This window comes from Mytilus trossulus, chromosome 9 (assembly GCF_036588685.1).
Source record: "Mytilus trossulus isolate FHL-02 chromosome 9, PNRI_Mtr1.1.1.hap1, whole genome shotgun sequence".
NCBI lineage: Eukaryota > Metazoa > Mollusca > Bivalvia > Mytilida > Mytilidae > Mytilus > Mytilus trossulus.
The window spans coordinates 59082686-59091591 of NC_086381.1; the positions used below are offsets into that span (position 1 = coordinate 59082686).

An 8906-nucleotide genomic window follows, 5' to 3' on the forward strand; every position below is an offset into this window, starting at 1 on the left:
TTCTGCAATGAATGCTGTAAATACAAAATGCGAAAAACTTATATCAAAATATTAGGGATGGATTTTTCACCCTTTTACATATTTCGGTAACAATCTTTTTGTAGAATCATTTAGCAACATGTTGTTCATACTGTATGCACGGATTCCATTTTTGGATGAATTTTGTGGCAGAACCAATCATATCATACCTTTCAAATGTGATGAACATTATTATTTTTGTGGCTTTATTTCACAAAAATATACGGACGCCCTCATCTGTACTTATGCAAGGATTGGCTCTTGCTGATGGACTCACGGCGTTGTGTACCTATGGATTTGAACCTTTCTTTATCTTGTGTTACAGTAGGACAACCGGAAGCGCCTGAGTAAGGATTTCGCCGCTCAGTGATACGGTTCACTAGTCGACGTTGTCAACACGTAATGGCGGCCATTATTTGACGTTGGATTTGGCATTCCATGCTGAAAAGTTGCATTTATGACATTCTTGGATGCTTAATTTTTATGCTGAATAACACAAAAGGTAATGGTTTATACCAGATATTTTAGTTAATTACTATCAAATAAGTCGGATCCAAAGAAATGATTTAAACGGCAAAAATAAAATCAAACATGAAAATTGAAATCCAATATATCATCATTTCCTTATAATATACCAGTATTGAATCAACTATATACTGGTGAATTACTTTCGGATTTCGGTCTAAGGTATCCGCACTTGTCTCCGGAAATATTATACCCACACAAGTTGTCAACATCCGTTTTTAAACTGGTCAAGGTGTTCTTCACGATCTCCATGGAAAATATTCACGCTTTCACTTTTTGCTCAGATAATAGAACATTGTAAATCTCTAACTGAAAATACGGACCCAAATGAATCAAATTCGAAAGCACGTATGATCACGTTTCATGCCGATTGCAAGTTCTCGAAAAAGGGGGGTACACATGTAATTTCAATGCCCCATAAATTGCAAAATATAGGCTACTGAGGCACCACGAATTTTGAAGAACGTCTCGGGTTCAACTCAAAAGTGGACCCCATACTGGGCCCATAGGCGGATTTAGGGGGGGGGGGTGCAGGCTCCCTCTTTTGGGGAAAAAATTTGGTTGCTTATATAGGGAATCAATGAAGCGTGACTAGAGCCCTCTTACAAAAATGTAGGTCAGGCAGTGGGCCCCCACCTATGAAAATTTCTGGATCCGCCACTAGACCCACTTTTACTGTTGGATGTTTTATACCAGGTATAATATTTCATTTGGAAAAAAAAATTTGTGTCCCTGATTTCATATATATATATGTCATGTACATATGTACACCAAAATGTAAAATTCATAAAAATTAAATCTTTCATAAACATAAAATACAAAAGGAAAGCGATACAGGCACAGGCTCCTCTTTCCCATACAAAAAAAAAAATAGATAGCCATGCAGCCTCTAAATTCATATCTCATATTTTAAAAGAAATTTACACATTGAAATTAACCACTGAATCACCCACCCATTTCAGAGCTTATACATGTACATGTAGCTCATGACCAGGAATTATTACAAATTTGATATGCCTGTACAGATTCTTTATATCCATTATGTTATATTATTCCTATAGGCTATAGTCATATATTTTTACAACTAATCATGCTAATTATCATGCTACTTAGAAATGATAATCCATTGATAATATTAATTTCTTTCAAAAAATGTACTCCAACTTGATTGATATCATAATATTATCAAAAAACATAGTGTTATGACAGTGGTGGTTCATTGATTCAAATTAAAACAAGGTTGTGAGTGCCCTGAAAATGTAAAAAAATATCAGCTTGCATATATTTATGTACACTGTACACTATTATAATACATGTTTTCTTTGCCTGTAACTTTTATGTATTGAGCAGAAATTTATAATAATAGATATATAAAATTGTGAATGGAAATGGGTTATGTGTCAAAGAAACAGCAACCCAACCAAAGAGCAGACAACAGTCTACAGCCACCAATGGGTCTTCATTGGATCAAGAAAATATGGGTTTTTTTGGTAATTTATTTGGCAAATTTGTATTCATGTGTTGATAATAACAATGCAAAATTAATTAAATTTTGCATTGAATAATTTAGTATTATAGATTTAGTAATTGTATGTACATTTGCTTTATATTTACAGGATGGAGAAAGATGTTCACTATGAATCAAAAATTCAAAACAGAGGACTTTTATATATCAACAAAAACAATTGCAGTACATGCACATATACATGTATAAAAGGTATGATATACATACATGATACAGCAAGAAAACAGTAATCAAATGATATGTCAAATTATTTTGTTTAAAATAGAAAACAAGATGACTAGAATATATATTAACATGATAAGGGTAAGAAATCCAAATGTGTCTGTTCAGGGTGACACCAGTGGGTTATTTTACAATGCGCTATGATTTCAATCTCACAAATATGAAACAAAACATGATAGACAAATATGAATTAACACTATTTTGATAATGAAATAGACTGAAAATATTTTACATTTAACAGTCAGACAAGAAAATTGCCAATGGAATAAATTTGGAATGGAAGTTAAAATTTATAGTTTATAGGTCCAAGAATCATACACAGACTTTAAGACCAAATGGTATACTTTAAATAGTTTAAAGATTTTATGCTACATGTATTATCTATGCTGTATAATTTCAAGATAGTTTCATTTGGATTTGAAACTTAATTTCAAGAATGAAGGGTTCAGTAATTTAAGATTCATTAATAAAGATTTAAAACAATATAAGGGAATTAACTCTTACATGATGTGCATCATATTCATATCCATGAGAATGTCAGAAGTGTTGAAATAAACTTGAACATTTTTTCAGATACATGTAAGAGAATGACTTAAGCAGACCATATTTGGGTCAATGATGCCCATAACAATGAAATATAATATATTAAAATTATCATTTATCATTTATCATTACTTTTCAATTGAATCAACAAACTTAATTTAATAACAAATTTATTGTTTTCATTTTCAGTACACTGTCAGCATGGTCAGAAGAAGAATTTTACTGGAGGATTAAAATTTTGATACCTGGAATCAGCAATGAATATGAAAATGAAAATGATATATATTCATGTACAGAATGGTAACCGAGGTGGTTCAATTGTTTTATTAGCAGACATTTTTGTTGAACTTATGCAGGATTGAATAAATGAAACTTAAGCTGACTATGGGCTCAATGTGTAGTAAAAAGAGGATTTTGAAATATATGCAAGATTCATCAACATTACAATGTGCACAAGTGAAATATCACCTTATTTAGTAAAAAAAAAATCAGATTATTGACTCAGTTGTTTTCATGAAAAAAAAGTTTCAAAGCAATATCACTGTTGTATACTTAATAAGATTCCTCAGGCACATGTCCAATGTACTTGACCTCATATTCATTGTTCAGTGACTTCTTGTAAAGAAAGTTAACATTTTTTGTAATGTTAAATTCTCTCTCATTATAAGTAATAGGATAACTATATTTGGAATGTCATACCTGACAAGGTCCTCATGCCCGTCAGACAGTTTTCACTGTCCTCTGTTCATGGATCAGTGAACAAGGTTAAGTTTTGGTGGTCAAGTCCATATCTCAGATACAACATGTATAAGCAATAGGTCTAGGATAGTTGGTGTATGGAAGGGCTGTAAGGTGTAAATGTCCAACTCGCAGGTGTCATCTGGCCTTGACCTTATTTTCATGGTTCAGTGGTTATACATGTACATGTAGTTAAGTGTTTGTGTTTTGGTCTGTTTTTCTTATACTGTATACAATTGGTCTACTGTATTTGGTGTATGGAACGATTGTAAGGTGTTCATGTCTAGCTGGCAGGTGTCATCTAACCTTGACCTCATTTTGATGGTTCAGTGGTAAAAGTAAAGTTTTTGATTTTTGGTATTTTTTCTAATACTATATGCAATTGGTCAACTATATTTGGTGTATGGAAATATTTTATGATCTATATGTCAATCACACAGGTTTTATTTGAACTTGACCTCATTTTGACAGTTTATTGTCCAATGTTAAGTTTTTTGTTTTTTTTGGTCTGTTTTCTTAAACTATGAGCAATAGGTCAACTATATTTGGTGTATGGAAGATTTGTTTTCTGTACATGACTGCCTGTAACAGTTCATCTGACCTTTATCTCATTTTCATAGTTCATTGGTCAATGTTTTGTTTACTTGTTTAATGTTAAGTTTGTGTGACAGTTGTAATAAAGCTTTATATTTAGGACCATCAACATAATATCAATGATAAGTAAAGAAAAAGCGAGACATTTCAGCGTGTGCACTCTTGTATTGTATACTTCTGAAAAACGAATATATCCCTCTGGACTCGAGTGTTTCCCTTTTATTTTGCATGCATGTAATTTAAAGAAATCTCACTTTTACCTTTTGGCTAATTCAAGTTTTACCATTCCAGAATTATTTGACTATTTTCATGTTAAAGAAGACTTTTACCTTTTACCCATACGTTGTAAAACTCTATTTTCAAGAGTTGAATCACAAGGATGAATTTGATCAAATAAGCTCACTTTTGGATACTTATCACATATCACATACTCAAATTATCTATTAAATTGAAAATGGAAATGGGCAAGGTGTTTTAAAAAGAGACAACCCTATCAAAGAGCAGAAAACATGTCTGTCAGAGCAGAAACAATAGTGTGCTTAGATTGATTTCCTTCACTTTTGCCCTATTATTGAGATTTAGTGAAAGAATTTTAATTCTTTTATCTCTATCAATTTAGGGAGAGGGGAATCAGTATTCAACACTGCATTACTACATGTATATATCCTACCACCAGTTACAAATGTATGATATAAACAACCATGCTTTGAACATAGCCCCTGTGACTGAAAGGAGAAAAGAGATGCACAACACATAAAACATATTCCATATGGCTAGCTACATTATATCATTTAAAATCCTTCATTGATTTTTTTTTAAAAGTGGAACAGTTTTTTGTAATAAGTTATTTACTATAGGTACTACAGTTCCCTTTCAGTTTGCCTGCTTAAGGCTTGATTACAGTTCTAATATGAAAATCAGTAGTTTGAGTATGATTGCCAATGAGGCAACTCCTCGCCAGGTACTAAATGACTTAATATAGATCTCTGACAGCCTTCAACATTTATTATAGCAGAACCAATAACGTATAGTAAGCTACATGTATATAAAAGACCCCTAAATAACATGACACAAAACTACACGAAAAGGAATATTCTGTGTCGGTGTGCAAAAGTGAAATATGTTTAATTAAAAATAAAAGCATATAATGCAATGGATGCAGATTAATAGTCAATCCAGAAAAAAATCCTACTATAGATCTCCAATGTTATAGTTTATGTGGATTATCAAAAAAAGTTGTCAACAAACTTTTACATACTTCATTCAAATAATTTACATTAAACAAAATAACAAAAAAAAAAGATGAACATATAGCACAGGCACTTGTTTCTGTCAATATGGGGTTTACTATCAATACTAGTATAAAAAAAACACAAGTTGTGTTTTTTTTATACTGGTATTGATAGTAAACCCCATATTGACAGAAACAAGTGCCTGTGACATATAGGCCTACTATTGAATGGATATAAAGGTTAGAGCACCTAGGACAGACAAATACTAGTACAAATACACCAGGATTCTCTTCGAATTCCCACCACCTAGAATAGCAAATATTCGCCCCCTTTCCCCCCTATGCATAGATACATGTATATGTAATACCAGAGACATATACTACAAGAGATTGGCAAGAGATTGTATTATATGTCTCTGGTAATACTAATATAGTAATCATAAATAATTATTTCCTAAGAAACTGCAGATTTGAAATATATATGTAAAGTCATGAAGAGGCTGAACCTTCACTGCAAATCAGAAATTGAGAACCATAAGTCCTAAAAATTACGCATGCCTTTAATAAAATTAAAAGAGCAAGCCCCCCTCCCCCTTTTGACAAAAAAAAAAAAGAAACAAAACACATAACGATAACTGTATTAATGAATGAAAGGAAAATTATGAAAGAAATCGATATGACCAAACAGATAAGTTGTTCCTTTCAAAAACTCAGCGGCCGGTAACAATATGCACGAAATGAATCTTTTCTCAACTTTATCAAAGACAATAAAGTACGATGTCAACAATCTCATGATGTTGATGCAGGCCTTAAACTGTTAGTTTACCAAGTAAAGCCTGGTTTTGGTATAACGTTGATATGGTTTCAACATACTGCCTGACTTTCCTGACATTAAGATAAACAAAATTTATACAAAGTCTACAAAGAAGAAAAGATTCCAACTTTTACTGACATTTTACGTTGACATTTTCGGCGCCGGAAATTGACAACGTTGATCTATGTATATTGACACAACATCGGATGGGGTCGATTCCGGCATATTCTGTTAAAAAAAATCAGTAGCACTTAAAATTTAATGATGTTTTAAAATATATTCATTTTGTTTCAATGATATTTAGTTGATAATTAATTTAGAGAGATGAATAGCTATCGTGTACTTCAGAAACAAGGGGAAAGGAGGACCACGCCCCCATAGTGGGGACATACAAAATAAAGATGACCGTTCTCCATTTCTACTCGATAGAAGTGCCTAATTTTTTTTATAACATCTGTATTATGTACCAAAGATTATAAAATGCAAGTATAAAAAAAATCGAGGCGGAGATTTTTTAGAATCAGCTAATAATTATAGCGGACCAATAAACGTAATAGACAAATAGGCGAAAATGGCGCCTTCTTCAATTTCGAAAAAAAATCTATAATTTTACAATTTATTGACACATATTGATATTTTTATAGGGGTCACATATATAAGGATTCAGCTATTCTTGATAGTTGAATGAATATTTACTTTAAAAGCAGAATCTTTCCCAATTTCTAATTCTACCGGCCATGCTAGGAAAAACCTATAAAAAATTGAGACCCCTACTTTAAAATGGGTACAATTTTTTGCCCTACTTTGGACACCCCTTTTCTTTACGGATTTCGATGTGAAAAACTAGCGAAATTACGATGTAAAAAATTCGAGGTAATTGGAGGATATGCTTTTTTTTGTACCCCTTTTTAATATCGCTATTTTATTCTATAGTGCAGAAAATCGAAATCCGAAATTCTATGTTCAGATGTGAAAAAATAAGATTTTCTCTAATTTTTTTGTTCAAACATGAAAATAATAAGTAAACTCATATATTTTTCTCTTAAAACTGTGCTTACAATCAACAGCATTGACCGCCGGTACTTTGCTGTAAACGAATTAATATTTTGTACAAAAGCGCGCCATTTTTCACCTGACGTCGGCCGACGCAAAATAGTCCAATTTTCGGCGTAGGACTACTGAGCGCCGCCGAATCACATTTTGGCCAAAAAGGCACATCCGGTTGTCCTACTGTTATGAAGAGATTGGAACTTCTGACGACCATTCAATTATCGACGTAACAACGATAGAATTGAAAAGGTTAGTTGTAGCTAAATTTCCATATTGCTTGATGCATCATTGTCTAGCAAACCTAGCAGACGCATTGCATCTTGTTTCTATACTGTTAACAGCGTCCCTTGGGTTACAGAAACTTCTAGCTGTGGTATGTCCAATATGGAGCATAACTCAAATGAATGAAAGAAAATCGTTCGTATTTTGCAGTTCGTGTATTTTGTTTGCACTGGTTGTTAATATACCCCCATTATTTGTGATAAGTTTTAACAGTGGGAAGAAGGCAGACATATGTTTAGTCTCCAAACCACACAAAGCAATTCAAAGGTATATTCTAAGATACAACCCAATCCTTTACGCCATTATTGTGGTTGGTGCAGTTATGACAATGCTGATATCAACATGTTACATCATTTTCACACTATGTCGACGGAAACGTGTTCGCGGACATGCCACGGCTTCAAGAGCTGAGAAAAAATCTTGCATATTGATTGAGTGTGTAATGATAATAAAATTTTTAGCAGACCTCCCAAAAATTTATGTCAGCTCCACTATATTCAGTACTTATAGATCCAATCTGGAAACGCAGAACGTTGCTTTATTGCAGACATAGACCGAGCTCTCCCAGCGATTTGCAGCATGTTTGGATGGTATTCCATATTTTTTGGATGGTATTCCAAACTTTATTATCTCAGATGAGTTCTGCATTTCTGACTTTGATCAACTACCATCCCGTTTTAAAGATAATGTGACAAGAAACGTGGATAGTTTGGCACTCTATATTGAAGATCATGTGTATGGAATGTTGGATGGGATGCTTAAAGGTAGCTTGAAACAAACATATTTTGATTGTCTAGTAGTTGACCTCCTTGCTGATGAACGCATTCGTTATGCAAATGATTTAAAAGATTATGTCAAACAAATTCGGTTTGATATCGTAGCAAAATCATATTGCAAATGTCTTAAAAACAGTTATGAACGAAGTTTACCTTGTCATAGTTAGGAGCTGTCTATATACATTTGATGAGAGATACGAATCGTATTTAATACTAGGATCGTCACCGTACAGCAAACCGATGAACTATATAGTGAACATTGTATGGGGACACTTTGACATTACATTGGAATATTTCAAACTTTTAATTGAAGTTTTAAAAGTTTTAATGATCATTGGATGTGCTTCGAACTTTCTTATCTATATAGTCATGAGTGAGAAACTGAGAGAGGCTCTAAAAAAGGCTTTCAAATGCAGAGAAAATCCGGAAAAACGAGTACATGCCTTTAAAACGCAACCCACAGGATAACCATTTGAAACCCCGTTGTTGTTAAACAAAAGTATGTTTAAAAGGAATAAGAAACATATACACAGATTGATTAAAAGTACATTGCTTGATTTAAAAGAACACAAATGTTTTTTTTTTTAA

At 32.8% G+C, this 8906-nt stretch overlaps 1 long non-coding RNA gene across 1 annotated transcript; it reads left to right on the forward strand.

Annotated features, from left to right (window-relative positions):
• The first annotated feature begins 570 nt into the window (after nucleotides 1-570).
• On the forward strand, nucleotides 571-3328 carry LOC134683176 (uncharacterized). Its single transcript, XR_010100972.1, has 3 exons — nucleotides 571-1239; nucleotides 2160-2260; nucleotides 3023-3328. It is a non-coding gene; the product is annotated as an uncharacterized LOC134683176 (long non-coding RNA).
• Nucleotides 3329-8906: the final 5578 nt, after the last annotated feature.